The sequence below is a fragment of the Herpailurus yagouaroundi genome, unplaced genomic scaffold (genome assembly GCF_014898765.1).
Source record: "Herpailurus yagouaroundi ecotype Mexico unplaced genomic scaffold, PumYag 216, whole genome shotgun sequence".
Taxonomy (NCBI): Eukaryota; Metazoa; Chordata; class Mammalia; order Carnivora; family Felidae; genus Herpailurus; species Herpailurus yagouaroundi.
In genome coordinates this window covers 817,345-833,022 of record NW_024412447.1, presented here as the reverse complement: position 1 = coordinate 833,022, position 15,678 = coordinate 817,345, and the positions used below count along the sequence as shown (strand labels likewise).

Here is a 15,678-nt window from a genome sequence, read left to right as displayed (position 1 = left end):
CTGTCTGTATTTCTCTTAAGGCTAGATCCAAGTTTCCCTACTTTCTGTGTCGTGTTTTTTTTCTTAGTTTTTCCCTGATGTGTGGGGAGGCCCATGCCCCCGCTGCTCCCCGGGAAGGACTGTGGAAGATACACAAATGGAGGCCGTGTACCTCGCCGGATCTTCATTCTTGGTTTCCTCTGGCTTAGCGGCATGAGGTAGCAGCCAGGCTCTGAATTGTTCATTTGGGCACTTACCCTGTTCATTTCCTCACTTACGCTGTTGCCGTAGACAATTCTGCGTAGTTGTTCTACTGCGGTCCTTTGTGGGGCCAGTTTTGCTTCTGGCGGTTGAAGGATCTCCCCCTCGTCCCAGAGTGTGGAAGCTTCCCATCCAGTGTTCCTGGTGTAGATCCCTCTTCATCTGTCACACTAGGCAGGCAGTGGGCCCTTCCAAACCGGAAATTCCAGCGCTTCCGACTGGAGTTTGGATTCTTTGATATCCTCTAGCCTTCTGTTCCTTAGGTGCTGCACTTTCTGGATCGGTCTCCTTTTTTTTCCCCCTGAAGTTTTCTTTCCCTGTGAAATCTGTGTCCAGGGTATTTTCTGTGCGTCACAGTAAATGTCCTCCTCCGTGCCCGATCTGCTGGCTGCCCACTCGCACAGTTGGTGCAGTGTGAACTCTGGCCTTTGCTCTGGGGCATCTGCCCGGCCCACTTTCTCGGGAAACCCTGGAGCCCTAGGACTTCGGGGTCTTTCTCTTAGGCTGATCAGGTTCCTTGGAGAAGGTAGGGTTCTGTTCTGTTCCCTGCCTGGGGAGAGCATACTCTGGCTTCCAGAATCATGGAGCCAGGTGGACAGAGCACTCGCCTCTCCCCTTCGTGGAGCACAAGCTCCTTGCTGCCTTCTGCGTGCCCCTCCCATGTTTGTGGGGGTCCTCCTGCCCGTTGCTCCCCAGGCCAGAGCCTCTGTGAGACCCTCTGCGGAGCATCCATCTTGTGCCAGCGTTGGGTGGAGGTCTGATTCTCGCCTTCTCCCATTGTGGTCCCACGTCACCCTCACCTGCCGGCACTGCTGATGTCTGAGCCTTTGAGGGTTTTGTTTAATGAAGAGGGGTGCTTCTTGACTTTCCCCACCAGCTCACAATTTGGCTTTCTCACTTTGCCAAGTTCATTGTTGTCGGGTGCTTTTTTCTCTAAAATCTCGTAACTCTTTTTTCTCTCGATCTTGTGGATTTATCCCTTTCCAAAAAATCTGTTTCCTGTCGTTTCAAGGAGACTCAAACTGACCTTGCCTTCAGTAGAACACGTGTGTCTACGTGCCCTTTCCTCTTGGACCGCACTTTCTCAGAGCCTCTCGGGCCTTCCGGGGGCTGGTCTGGGCCAGCTCCGCAGCTCGCCCTTCCCGAAGGCCCTCCCAGGTTACTCGGAGACGCCCTGCTTATGCTCCACACGCAGTGATTGCAGGAAGTAAGCAGAAAGCCTATTAACCCCTTACTTGCTGCTCTCGGCCTCCGGCATGAGAGAACAGCTCAGCACACAAAACCCTTTCTTGACCAGCCGACCCCAGTCTCCCCACAACCCCGATTTGTTCCCGCTGCTCTGGCCATATGGTGGTGTGCTTTTCCCTTCAGGCCCTCTGGGAGCTCTACTAAAACCTCCCTACATCTATACAAGACCACAGCTCCCCTCGCTCTGCTTCCCCCCCCCCCCCGCACTGACAAGGCCCTCCTCTTTCTTGGCTCACCGCAGATTCATGACCCAAGCCCACCCCAGGGCGGGCATGCCCTCCTTTGCTCCCCTGAAGCAGGCCCTCTGCTCCCTGCACTGGGTGCGCATGCTCGGGTGACTTGAGGCAGTCCACAGCTGCCCGTCCTTGCCGGAAGGCTGCCCTTAGGCCACTAAGTGAGCATCTCTTGGCTGCCACCCTTAGCTCACAGCGCCAGCAGTGCCTGGGAGTGTATACCACTCCCTCCCGTTAAAAGAAAACAAAAAAACCCTTCAGTAACCGATGGGAATAGGGGCTATAGATCTTCAGCTCTCTGGAATGTCCCCAGAGCCTCCCGAGTCAGCTCCCCTTGGTGGGACTGTGCGCCATGCCATGGGCTTGGCCTCCTTCCCTCCATCCCCAGTCCCCACTCCGAACTCTCCTAGGTCTGAAGGGTTTTTGCTGAGGACACGTCCAGGTGCCTCGTGTGAAGACCAACTTAACGCACTGCTTTCTATTACTTGCTAAAACCTTTTAGTTAGTATCTGCGTTTGCCTGACAGTAAGATGTTTGTGTAAAGTCTTGGCGTTTTTATTTCTTGTAGCTAAGAACTGATTCTAGTTTAAATGCTGGCAGTCTTATTGGGTGTTTGTTAAATAATTGCTTATGGAAGCAATTGAAATGCCCAGTTGGTTCCGTCAGTGGGACATGTGACTCTTGACAGCAGGGTTATGAGTTCAAGCCCATGTTGGGTGGAAAGATTACTTAAAACAATAAAAAAAAAAGAAACGTTAAAGCAGCCCTTGCTTTCTCAGATTTTTATATGCCGGCACTCAAAAGAGGGGTGCAGGAAGGAGATGCTGCAGGTGATTTGTGACCAGGGCCGCGGCAGTTTCCGTATTCAGCGTAGACACCCTCTGGATCACAGCTGCCCACGCGGGAACCTTGCCGTCAGCGTAGCCGGGTGAGCAGAGCGGCTGAGCTGGGACGTGCTGGCCCGCGTACACGGACCCGGAACCCTCACGGTTGGGATAGGGTACCTTTGAGCATTGCACTGAACTAAGTTGTTGACGTGAAATATTTGTTGTAGAGACTTGGATCAATATAATCTAAATTAAAGTTGGATTCTAGTTGTGTTGTTTTCTTGTGGCCGCCAGAGCAAAGTACCACGGCCTGGGCTGCTTACGCCACAGAAGTTCATCGTCTCCCTGCTCTGGAGGCTGGAGGCCAAGATGGGGGTGTGGCGGGTTCCCCCCCGAGGTTCTGGGGAGATGCCACTCCGGGCCGCTCCCCCCACTGTGGGTGGTTTGCAGGCTGCCTCTCCCCAACCTCTCTGTCTGTCACACGGGTTTTCCTTATGTGTCGCTGTCCAGGCGTCATCTTTTTTTTTTTTTTCTAAAATTTTTTTTTAATATTTGTTTATTTTTGACAGAGAGAGAGAGAGAGACAGAGCATGAGCGCGGGAGGGGCAGAGAGAGAGGGAGACACAGAATCTGAAGCAGGCTCCAGGATCCGAGCTGTCATCACACAGCCCGATGCGGGGCTCAAACTCATGGACCACGAGATCATGACGTGAGCCGAAGTCGGACGCTCAACGGACTGAGCCACCCAGGCGCCCCGGGGCGTCTTCTTTTGATGAGGACACAGTCATGTTGGATTAGGACCCCACCCTTTTCCACTCTGAGCGCATCTCCGCTGATTACATCTCCGATGACCTTACTTCCAAACATCACGTTCTGAGGTCCCTTTTAAGACCCGTCGGCCTATCTTTCTGTGAGGACACGATTCAACCCACTCGCTAGTATAACCAAGAGCACCTTCCTCAAGTCAGTAGAAACATCTCCCTAAACCTGCTGTTGAAGGAAAGCGGAAGGGTAACCGTCTTTTAGTTTCTGCTTATTTCTCGCGTTGTCTGTGCCTGAACCGGGTTGACGGGTTAGTGTCCTGGCTCCCTAACCGAGCATGTGGCTCTCCGGGTAAGCCGATGGAGGGGTCGTGACTGCTGGTCCAACCTTTCTGTGTAGGTGTGCAGCTGCCAGAGCCTCTGATTCCGAGCCGTCCAGGCCGTCGGGAGCCCTGAATACGTCGTCTTCCAGTTGGCTGGCTCAGCGACTCAGGTACTGGTCCGAACGGCGTGCACAGATTCACTTGCCTTGTCCTGGGTGTGGCGGTTCTTGTCGGGTGAGCACGGAAAAGTCGGTGCAGTACAGGTACTAACTGAGCGGTTCAAATTCTGTACTCCGAGTTATGTACTCCTGGCACACGGCTTAGACTAGGCAGGGTGATCGAGAGTCTGGATTGGAGCTTTCTTGAGCTCCGGGTTATCAGTGCAATTTATTCCAGCACAGAGCGGATCACACGGTTGGCGTTTTATAGCTGTTTCTGAAATACAGATCTTTAATATGATCAGCTGCTCCGGGTTAGTCAAGATGGACCTACAAAAATAAGTTGTTGTTTTGTTCTCTTTCAGATGGAAAGTAAAGAGATGATGTGACTCCGTCCGCATGGAGACATTAGCTTGTGTTGCGTATTTTAACTTTACAGACCGTGTTTGTGCTGTAGTGCCTTTACGCTTCTCGTGGCAAACAGTCTGGAATGTCATTAAAACTTTTCCAGTAAAATGTGCAAATTTTGGCAAAGCAAACAGAAGGGTATCGATATTCTGAGCTTGGCTAAACTGCGTCAGCCCCTGCTTCCTCCGTCCTGCCCCCAAATGAAGTGACGTGGAGAGCAAAGGGTCTGAGTATTACCCGGCCTGAGTCCCGCAAGAACCCGGCACTGTGGAGGCCTCTGTCCCTTACATACCCGCACAGCTGATGGCACTCTGTCTTTATCAGTGGCTTCCATGGTGACCGCCCCTGGAGCCCAGAAGAAGGGGGAGGCCTTGGGCCTACTTGGCTAAGGGCCCGTGTTCAAAGGCGGCCCCCACTCTGAGAGAGCAGCCTTGTGGCCATACGGACTATAAATGCTGGGCTCATACTGATGGCCTCATTCCAGGAGAGAGCCCTGTGCCCGGTGACCCTGGGCGCTGGGAACCAGTGAAGCAAAACGTCCCTGTAGCCGGGTCCTGATCTTAACCCACTGGTCGTCCACCTGCGCACCCCTTTTTCCTGGATTAACAAAATCCAAGCAATTACTCACGGCTTCAACACACGATGGGGGGAAGGGCTCCCGTTCAGTTTCCATTCCGCAAATAGGTGATCAAAACTTCTGCGAGTTGTCTTGGTGGCGTTTGTTCTGGACCAGTGGTTCTCACTTGGGCGTGCTCAGAGTCGCCTAGAGGGCTTGTGCCAGGCCCCGCCCCTGGAGTTTCTGGTTCTAGGGGTCTGAGTGGGCCTTGAGATTTGCACTTCCAGCACATTCCCAGCTGATGGTGATGCTGTGGGTCTGAGGACCCCACTTGGATCAATCACTTGTCCTGTACCCCTGCCGTCCGATATGCAGTCGCTGGCCACAGATGGCCTGGAGCACGTGAAATGCAGCAAGCCCAGCTGGAGGTTGGATTCTTAGTTTTATCTAACTTAAAGGCTGTTAACTTGATTTACTTTTTAGAAAAATCCTTCAGTACATTAGGAACTTTGGTATGTGAATCTGGTTTTTCAGTTCTGGATTTTATTTATTTTTTCATTTATTTATTTTTTTTAGTTCTGGATTTTAAATACAGGTCAGGCCTTTCTCATGAAAACTTAATGTCCAGATTGAGAATCTGAAACACACTTGAGCTTTGAAGACAAACCATAAAATACGTCATTGTTAAAAAAATTATTCACGTGTTGAAATATTTTGGATATGATGGATTAGATAAAGCGATAAAGTTTTTCTTTTAACTGTGGCTACTAGAAAGTTTAGAAACAGGTAGGTGGCTTGCCTTACGTTTCTGTTAGACGGTGCTGTTCTTAACCGAACTGAAGGATAAACACCCACATTTAAGCCGGAAGGACGGTCAGCCTAGGAATCCGCTGGTGCCTCCGTCTTTGGGTTTGACTTGGGACGGGACGGTGGCCCCCCTCAGCACAGGGTTTGCCCCTGTGGGTGCCCGAGACCGCGGTCTGTGCCGGACCGTGTGCGTTGACTGTTCTCTCTTGTACACACGTACCTGCGATAGAGCTTGAGCCATGAGTTAGGCCCAGCGAGAGGCGATCGACCAATGAAAGAGCAGTCGCGATTACACAGGAACGAGACCTCATGCCTGCCGCGCCCGCTTCATCGTGCAGCGTGTCTGTAACAGAAGTTAGGAGTGTTCTCTCTCTCAAAATTCTTTTTTTTTTTTAAATCATTTTCGAGGAACAGCGTGCAGGGGAGGGGCAGAGAGAGAGGGAGACACAGAATCCGAAGCAGGCTCCGGGCTCCGAGCTGTCGGCACAGAGCCCGATGTGGGGCTCGAGCCCACGAGCCGTGAGATCATGACCTGAGCCGAAAGCGGATGCTTAGCGGACTGAGCCACCCAGGCACCCCTCTCTCTCAAAATTCTTACTGTCCTGCACTCCCCGTTCTTGTGATGGTGGGAGATGATAAAATGCCTTCCTCATTAGATGGAGGAGGGAATGACCTAGGCCTGTGACGAGCCTAGGTCTATTTTTGGCCTGAGGCTATGTCAGAAGGCCGCTCATCAGCTTCTGGACCACTGCTAGGGCGGGAGCTGGAACCAGGGTGGGGGCGGGGTTGGGATGGCTGGGATCTTCCCTCCGGTCCTGTTAGTAGATATTCAGATAGCTCCAAGGGTGTGAAAGGTTGGGAGGGCAGAGGCGTCCCGGCTCCTTGTCACGCTCCTGGGCGCTGACTCCCTGCTCAGTGTCCCTTGCATCAGGCAGCTGTGTTGTCCACAGATACCAAGGTCCCAACCTGCCTCTGCACCACCTGCCTCCTCCTGGGAGCCCAGCACGCATTCTCCAGCAGCTGCACGGTCTGGCCGGTACTTGCCAGCTCTGGGCGGCCTGCGAGGGGTTTCCTGGTGTTAGTGTCGCTGCGCCAAAGAGGAGGTCCTTTTGGTAGAAGGTGCTAAGTTGTCTAAAATGTCATCCCGGCGTCATGAGTTTTCCATGCCCTCAGTACCTGCCTTTGGTTTAGTTTTTTCCTAACCCGATGAAGACACGGTGTCCCTTTACTCTAAAAGAACGTCTTGAATTAGCAAGGTTGCTCATCTTCTGAGAACCGTCCATGTGAAGAATTTAAGCTAAGGGAGTTCATTCGTGTAGGTGCCCTCATGACGGGGGAAGAATTCGAATGTGACTGTGTGCCAAGGATCGGAGAAGCCACAAGTGTACAGGTTTTCGTGGAAAACACCGAGGTTAATAGTAGCGTAGTAAATTTTTTTAGCGCTCAAAGTTTGCGTGCAGTTTTGAGAAAAACGTAACACTGAGTTTTGTGCTCTGTGTTCGTCTGTCAGGGGTCGGACGGGGCTCACTTTCCTTACCTGGAAATGTTGGAGAGACCCCGGTGGGTGTTGATTGGCTGTGTTTTCCTGAGATGATATACAGACTCGTGATCACGGTGGATCGCGTGGAAGGCGCAGGGAGGAGGAGAGTATCCGGCTGTGCTGTTCACTAAATGGGTGAAGAGGCGGCTTGCGGTTTGCTTTTAATTGCTTTGCCCGAGCGGGTCCTCCTTCCTCCCTCTCATTAGGACGCTAGGGGGAGCCCTGCCCACACCCACGTTTGTAGCATTATTACCTCCACCCCTGTTCTCAGAATGCATCCCTAGCTAAGACTTTCTTGCGATAAATGCTACAAAAACAGCCTTTTAAAGTGGCTTGTAAAAAACGAAAACAAAACCCTATGCCGACAGGCAGAGCAGTGGGTTAATTTTACATTCTGGAGATATTCCGAACCAGAGTAAACTGACGTGTGTGGATGGCTTTGCTTTGCCTCCGTCCTGGTGCGGTGAGACGTGTCTCCCTTCCTGCTTTCAGGGAACGTTCCCTGGAGAACGAGAGCAGTCAGAAGGGCTGCTGTTTCCGTAGTGCCAGGTAGAAAGCTCCTGGGGTGCCAGGGACAAAGTCAGGTTCTCTCTGTTGAGCCCCCAGGTGTTGGCGCAGACACGGTGCCGAGACGTGAAATCGTGGCTGTCCTCTGGCTGGGCGTTCGTGACGTCCCTCTCCCACCGCAGGCTGGTCCCCGCGCTGCCCACCACAGAGCTCTGGTGGCAGGCCGACTCTGGTCTGTGGGGCCACGTCCCCTCCCACCCACCCCCGCCGTCATACACCCCCATCTAACAGAGGGCAGTGAGCCTTGCACGGTTTGGCCAAAGCAGGGGTCCTCAAACTTGTTCCAGAGCCTGGAACCTGCCGTGGTGGTGTGTGTGTGCGGGGAGCCTGCGGTAAGCTTCGTACGTGGACGGGATGAGCCATCCAAGGGTCAAGGTGGAGTTTGTAGGAGGAACAAGTGGAGAAAACGGAATCCCCGTAATTTTTGCTAAATTAGGAAAAATTGTGCCAATTAGGAAAGCAGTTTTATTGCATCTGAGGCCAGAGGCTAGTTGGGGCGGGGGGGGGGGGGGGCTCAGGAGTGTCTTGCGGGAGTTGGGCTTGATCCGCGTGGTTCACGTTCCTGCCGAAATGGCTGGTGACGTGGCAGAATCGCCAGGTCTCCTTATGGTTATTTATTTGAACTATAAGCCTGGGGAAGGATCATTTGTGATTTGACTTTTTAAAAATTTTTTTTCTTTAGTGTTTGTTTATTTTTGAGAGAGAGAGAGAGAGAGAGAGACAGAGCCTGAGCGGGGAGGGCCAGAGAGAGGGAGACACAGAATCAGAAGCAAGCCCCAGGCTCTGAACTGTCAGCATAGAGCCTGACGCGGGGCTCGAACCATGGACTGTGAGAACGTGACCTGAGCCGAAGTCGGACACCCAACCGACTGAGCCACCCAGGTGCCCCTGTGATTTGACTTTTTTTAATTGATGAACTTATTTTTTAGAGCAGATTCGAGTTCACCACCAAATTGAGCAGAAAGCATACGCCATTTCCATGCCATCCCACACGGCCTCCCCCACCATTAATACCCCTCGCCGGTGTGATGTGCTACGGGTGTCCAAAGAGTAGTGAAGCACGTTTAAATACATGTTAGCTTCTAAACGTATAAACTCCGGGAGCACCTGGTGGATCAGCGGGTTGAGTGTCTGACTGTTGATTTTGACTCAGGTCATGACCTCACAGTTTGTAGGATAGAGCCCAGTGTCGGGCTCTGTGCTGACAGCGTGGAACCTGCTTGGGATTCTCGCCTCCCTGCCCCACAAATAAATAAACTTAAAAAAAAAAAAAAAAGTATAAATTCCATCAGGGTAAAGAATACCAGAGCTGTTATGTAGCAAAACCACCTCTTAGTCAAAGAATGATTTTGCAGTAATAGAAATACAGCACACAGCAAAATTGCTGTGCTCCCTCCCCGGTTTTGAAATTGTTACTTCTATAGCTTTGTTATTACATGGCTTAGTTACGAGATAGGTATCAGGCTCCCGCCTGGCAAATGTAAAAGGAATCTGTGAGGCTGTGGGTTGCTGAGGAAACGTTGGGGGAATTTTAAAATTACAAACATCGGGGGCATCTGGCCGGCTCAGTCAGTAGGGTGTGGGACTCTTGATCTTAGAGTGGTGAGTTTGAGCCCCAAGTTGGACATAGAGATTACTTTTATTTTTTTTTTTATTTTTTTTTCAACGTTTATTTTATTTTTGGGACAGAGAGAGACAGAGCATGAACGGGGGAGGAGCAGAGAGAGAGGGAGACACAGAATCGGAAACAGGCTCCAGGCTCTGAGCCATCAGCCCAGAGCCTGACGCGGGGCTCGAACTCCCGGACCGCGAGATCGTGACCTGGCTGAAGTCGGACGCTTAACCGACTGCGCCACCCAGGCGCCCTGGGATTACTTTTAAAAATTATGAATATCTTACCCTCAAAATGGAAAATATAATCATTTGATCCACGTTCTAAAGTGATTCTGGAGGTACCTGGGTGGCTCAGCCGGTTAAGCATCTGAGTCTTGATTTTGGCTCAAGTCTTGATCTTGTGGTTGGTGGGATTGAGCCCTGCGTTGGGCTCTGTGCTGACAGTGTGGAGTCTGCTTGGGATTCTCTCTCTTCCTCTCTTTCTACCCCCTCCTCCCCTCCCCCACTCGTGCACTTTCTCTGTCTCACAAAATAGTAAATTAAAAAAAATTTTTTTTAACGTTTATTTATTTTTGAGACAGAGAGACAGGTCATGAACGGGGGAGGGTCAGAGAGAGGGAGACACAGAATCTGAAACAGGCTCCAGGCTCTGAGCTGTCAGCACAGAGCCCGACGTGGGGCTCGAACTCACGGACCGCGAGATCGTGACCTGAGCCGAAGTCGTCCGCCTAACCGACTGAGCCACCCAGGCGCCCCCAAAGTAGTAAATTTTAAATGCCAACTGCTTAATGACTTTTTTAAAAAATAGTGATCTTTCTGGCCTTTGTGAGGTGGTGAATGCATTAGGAGGGCAGAGCGGGTGCCCAGGTGCCCGGTTGTGGAGCCCTGGGCTAGACGGGGGCAGGGGACGTGGAAAGTGTGTTAACAAGATGTGTAGGTGATGGGCAGAGAGGAGTGGGGACGCTTTTCTCGGTGGCACTTGGGTTGGGGCAGTGGATGCTAAGCACGATGAGGAAGGGAACAGGTTTGGAAGGAGGAATCCCAAGCCTGGCTGTGAGCGTGTTCTGTCGAGATACTTACTGATCTGCTGTGTAGAGAAACCGTTTAGGCAGGTGGGTAATTAAGTCCAGGGGGCGAGGTCGAGACCAGAAACAGGATTTAGAGTCACTGGCATATGTTTGATCGGAAAGCCACGCCAGGGTGACACCGCAGCGTGGGAGAGAGGGGGAGGGAAGGAAGACTGAACACTGAGCCCAGACTGAGCTCTAAGGGATAGAGATGTCGATGAGAAAGGAACGGGAGTATCTCAGTTCTCCGTGACAGACTGTTCAGTAAAGTGGGACATGAGACACAACTTCCTTAAGATCATAAAATGTACATAGCTCCTCCGATGAAAGAATTTCAAAAGGTAACAGGATATAAAACTGACAGACAGGAATCAGTAACCTTCATCGCCGTCATGATAACCCAAAGATACAATGGAAGAGACAAATCGCGTTTACAGTGGCAATAAAGATAAAATACTTAAGAATAAACTTAAGATTTATGCAAGATCCTTAGCGGACCAAACTTTAAAACACTCACGAAAGATACAAAAGTGGACACAACCCAGTAAGACAGCTCTTGTTCTTGGAAAGGAAGGCCACATCCGAAAGAGCTCCGTTTTTCCTAGATGAATTTTAAATCTAAGAGGATCCCAAAATAAATCCCAACAAGCTGCTCTTCTGGAGCTGGACGAGCTGACGCTCCGGTTCGTATGGCAAAGTGCACATGAAAGAAGAACAAAGGAGATGGCGAAAGCCCTTCCCCGACCTCCCGGGGCATCGTAAAGCCCCGGTGTGTGGAACAGTGCGTGGAGTAGCGTGCTGCAGGCTCAGCACCGGATGGATCTGTGCACTGAAGTAGGAAACCAAGTGTGTGTGGAAACGTGGATGTGACGGAAGGGAAGGCGCATCTCAAGTCACGAGCCGGGATGGGCTTTTTGAACAACAGTGTTGATTTAAGAAGATAGCCGTTTAGAGAAAGGTAGCATCAGGTCTGTCCTTATGTCACGCATACGAGGACTCCTGTCAGAAATGTGAGTGGAAGGAATAGGGGCGCCTGGGTGGCTCAGTCGGCTGAGCGTCCGACTTTGGCTCAGGTCATGATCTCGAGGTTCGTGGGTTCGAGCCCTACCTCGGGCTCTGGTGCTGATAGCTCAGAGCCTGGAGCCTGTGTCCCTCTCTCTCTGTGCCCCACTCCTGCTTGTGCTCTGTCTCTGTCTTTCAAAAATGGATAATCAAAAAAAAAAAAAATTTAAAGAAGTGTGAGTGGAAGGAATGAAGCCAAACAGGTCATGGGACGAAACCTTGGCCAGGCTTCTCCAAAACTGGGAATGGGAAAGGCTTTCTTAAGATGACGCAAAAGTAAGATGGGTGAAGGAAAGGGTTCACAGCGGCGAAGCACGGTTGCGTGGCAGAGAACGCCATACTCAGGACCAAAGCGCAGGTGACAAACTAGGACAGAGTATCTGCAACACATGTCCCAGTAAAGGTCGATGTCTCTAGCACACAAAGAATGTACACATTGAGGGGGAAAAGACCGGAGACCGGGTAGGAAGATGGGTGAAGGATGAAGCGACGCCACAAGAGTGTAGAAGGATGACCCCAGGGTATAGAAAGGGATGTTCCACCTCACTTGAGTTAGGAGAGACGCAAATTAAGATTAGATGAGCGGAAATCCAAGCTTGAAAGCCTACTCTGTTGGCAAGGCTGTAGGCGAGAGAGACGTTCACACGTGGCAGGTGGGAATGCCAAACGTCAACCGTTACGGAGGAAAATCTGGCTGTACCCAGCCAAATTCGTCTATGTTTGGCAGTCCCGCCCCAGGAGCCTGTCCTGAAGGTGTGCCACCAACAATAGGAAAACCAGTGTGCGCGACTGTTGAGCGCAGCTCGGTTTACAGCTGGAGACGGTTCCTGTGGATGGGCACTGACCATGTGAGCCACAGTAAGTCCCCCCGCAGGGCCCCGAGAAGCTGTAGGAAAGGAGAGGGTGCCTGTAACTGGCGGAAAATTTCCAGGGTTCATTGTCGGCTGGAAGGAGCATGGTGCAGGAGAACGTGTGCTCTGCTGCCTTCTGTGTAGGGAACGGGTAGTAAGTGTCATAATATCCACGCATCTGCTTGTTTTTGCTAAAAGAAACAGAGGATAAACGAGAAATTAATGAAGCTGGCTACCTGGATGGGGTGGGTGGCAATGAGGTAGGAGTGTTGGGAGGGGTCCAGTACTTTCTTGTGCCGTCTTAACTTTTAGACTCCTGTTACTGTTCTACACATTCAGCAAAGTTCAGCCAAGATGGCTGGGCAGGGGCGGCGGCTGGAAATACACAGATGCGAAGGAACACAGCCATCTTCGACGTGAATAATAGCCACGTTTATGGAGGAACATGACGGTGGTAAGAAACACAAAACTCACCATTTTAAAACCATCTCCAAGTGAATAATTGAGCACCATTTAATACACTCATAGTGTGCAGTCATCACCACCATCTAGTTCCAGAACATTCTCGTCCCAAAAGGAAACCTCGTACCCACGAAGTACTCCCCATTCTCTCCACACCAGCAGCCCCTGGTGACCACTAACCTATGGTCTCTGGACTTGCCTGTTCTGGACATTTCGTATGAATAGAATCATCCAGTGTGTGGTTACGAAGAGCCTGTGCCTCCCCTCCCGTGTGCCCTCTTGCTCACTCGCCCCTGGGAAGCCAGCTGCTTTGTGAGCTGCCCTGTGCAGGAACCCATGTGACAAGGAGGTCAGGGAGGGCTTTTGCCGATGGCCAGCGGGAACCGAGTTCCCTCAGCCCAATCACCTGTGAGGAGTGAATCCTTCCAGTAGCCACGTGTGGCTTGGAAATGGACTGTCCCCCAGACAGACCTTCTGACAAAACCACAGCCCTGGCGGACGCTTCGTGGCTTTGTGAGGGACCTTCTCTCAGACAGGGCTCAGCCGCTCCGGCATTTCTGACCCCTCAGAGACTGTGAGTGAAGCTGCTAAATTTACGGGCTTAAACTAAGAAGTTCTGTGTTCATTTGTAATGCAGACGTCGAAAACAAACACAATTTTCTGCCACAGAGAAGCAGAAAGTAGCCTTTTTGGATGTGGGAGGCAGCACAGACCAGAGTTAACATGAGCACCACTCATGTATTGGGAAACTTGGAAGTCTGTTGGTTTTGAGTGGGGCGCAGAGCACTGGAAGATTCTGCAGCACATCCAGTCCGTAGCCTCCGCTGTCCTGCGCTGAGGCCAAATAACTCGGAAGGTCCGCTGCAGCTGGAGATACGCATACATGTTTCTGAGGCCATGTGGTCTCTGGCACCAAGCTGTGCCCTCCACTGCGGAGAATCCCACAGCATGCCGAGAAGCTCCTGATGTGCTCCCCGGCCTTAGATGTCACGTCAGCATGTGACTGGAGCTGTCCATCAGGAAGTGGACGTTTTCAGACCGTGAAGTTATAATGCTGGCTGAGAGTGTCAGCGATTCATTGTACAGTGAAAATGGTACCTCCTTTTTCTTGGTTTTCTATCATGTGTTGTCTTCTGTAAACAGCTGTTTTCTACTGAGTGCTGGACATAATATATGGACAATTGTAATTTGGGGCAAAGGATACTAGACTTTTCTCCTAGAACAGCTTTACCCTTTCTTCTTTGAGCAGGCTAGCGGCAGCAACGATAAACCCTGAATCACTTGCGGTTTCAGAAACTGAGATAATCTAATATGGATTTTATGAAGTCCCTGCAAGGCTGGCCTATTCTGTTCATATTCACTCCCCTGGTGTAGCCTTTCAGGGTCTCAGCTCAAAGATGGGACATTACAAGAACCCGCTCCCTTAGCGGCCCTAGCCCACCAAGCTATCAAAATCTCTGTTCAGGTTCTCCGCCTCTTCCAGAATGGACTGAGCTCTGAGTGGAAAGTGTTGCTGAACATCAAGTTTAGTGCTCTGGGTTTCCTTTGTATCCCCTGTTAGGATATTTCACTATCCAATTAGCACACTGATGGCATAGAACCCAGCTATTTTTAAATGATTATATTTTGGCCAGCTTTTTATGCTGTTCTCAATGGGAGGCTGATCTGAACGACCTATTCCTACAATATAAGAGGTCTGAAAAAAAGGGCAAAACTAAATATATTACACATTTATTTATATATTTTTACATTACACTATATACTATTTAAGCTTGTACGTGGATAAAAACTTTTCTGTATGTTGTCGGAAGGCCGGTCGGGTCAGTTTGAAAGCAGGACGGTTTCTCCCAAAGTCAGCAAGGCTGGACGTCCCCGCACCTGCGTGCTCAAAGGCGGCGTGTGACCGGAGCGGCACCTGCGCGCGTCCCGAGGTCGGCGAGGCTGCACGTGCCCGCACCTGCGCACGCGGGAGAGCGGCGTGTGACTCGAGCCGCGCTTTCCAGGTGCTAGCAGCAGGGGAGGGGCCGCAGAGCTGCACCTGCTCCCTCTGCGGCCCCGCGCTGCCTGCCCGGCGTGGCGCTCTGGTTCCCGGACCCCCAGATGCTCTGCGGCAGCCACAGTCCCCTCACTCGGGCACCTATCACCAGGTGGGGTCGTCCGGGCAGGGGGCGCACGCCTTCACCGCGGGCCGGCCGCGACCCCTAGGCCGACGACCACATTGCCGGGGCTCCTCCTGTGCGGCGTCTGAAACCGGTGCACGGTTCTAACGTTATAGTATCTTCAGCTCATACAAATGTGTATGTTTAATACAACTCCCACGAGCCCAGACACACAGGTCGGGGTCCCGGCGCGGGGTCGCCTCGCCCCCGCGGCCGGAAAGCGGGTGAAGCTCCCCAGTCCCGGCAGCCAGCACGCGGGGGGTTGCTAGGCAACCTGCGGCTCCCGGCAAGCGGCGGCGCCTAGAGATGACGCTGCCAGCCCGCGCCTGCGCCTGAACCCGCCTACTCGCGGCTCCCGCGTGCCGTTGGCCGGCGGGCAGATGGGGGCGGGCCTCGGCCAATGGGCGACGCCGCTCCGGGAGGCGGGACCGTGTTACCTTGGCGGCGCGCCTGCCGGAAGCCCGCGTCGGCGGCCACGCGCAGGTAGGCGAGGACCGCAGGGTCGGGGGTCGCGGGGCGGCTCCCACGTGGGTGTGCGGGCCCGGATGGCGTCGGAGGGCACCGGCGGAGGTCCGCAGGGTGCGCGCGGGGTCCGAGCCGCCGGCTGCCCCAGGCTGTGTCCCTCGAGCCGGGCATCCCCTTCGCCACAAAGCGCTCGTTGACTGAAGCGTTCGGTGGGCTCCCGCGTGTCCGCACTGTCCCGGGCTCAGGGCGGAAACGACGCCGACCCGGGGCGTTTGCGTTCTGAGGGCACAGAATTAATAAGGTGTGGGAGCCTGCAGGAAAATAAGGCGG

The 15,678-nt window shown here is 52.4% G+C and overlaps 1 protein-coding gene across 1 annotated transcript in view; it reads left to right on the top strand.

The window, feature by feature from the left end:
* The first annotated feature begins 3,606 nt into the window (after window positions 1-3,606).
* Window positions 3,607-15,678, top strand: part of CHLSN (cholesin) — a 121,719-nt gene continuing 109,647 nt past the window's right edge. Inside the window, exons 1-2 of the mRNA XM_040455697.1 lie at window positions 3,607-3,620; window positions 3,710-3,802. The gene's annotated coding sequence lies outside the window, so the exon portion shown is untranslated. The remainder of the gene's footprint in view (window positions 3,621-3,709; window positions 3,803-15,678) is intronic.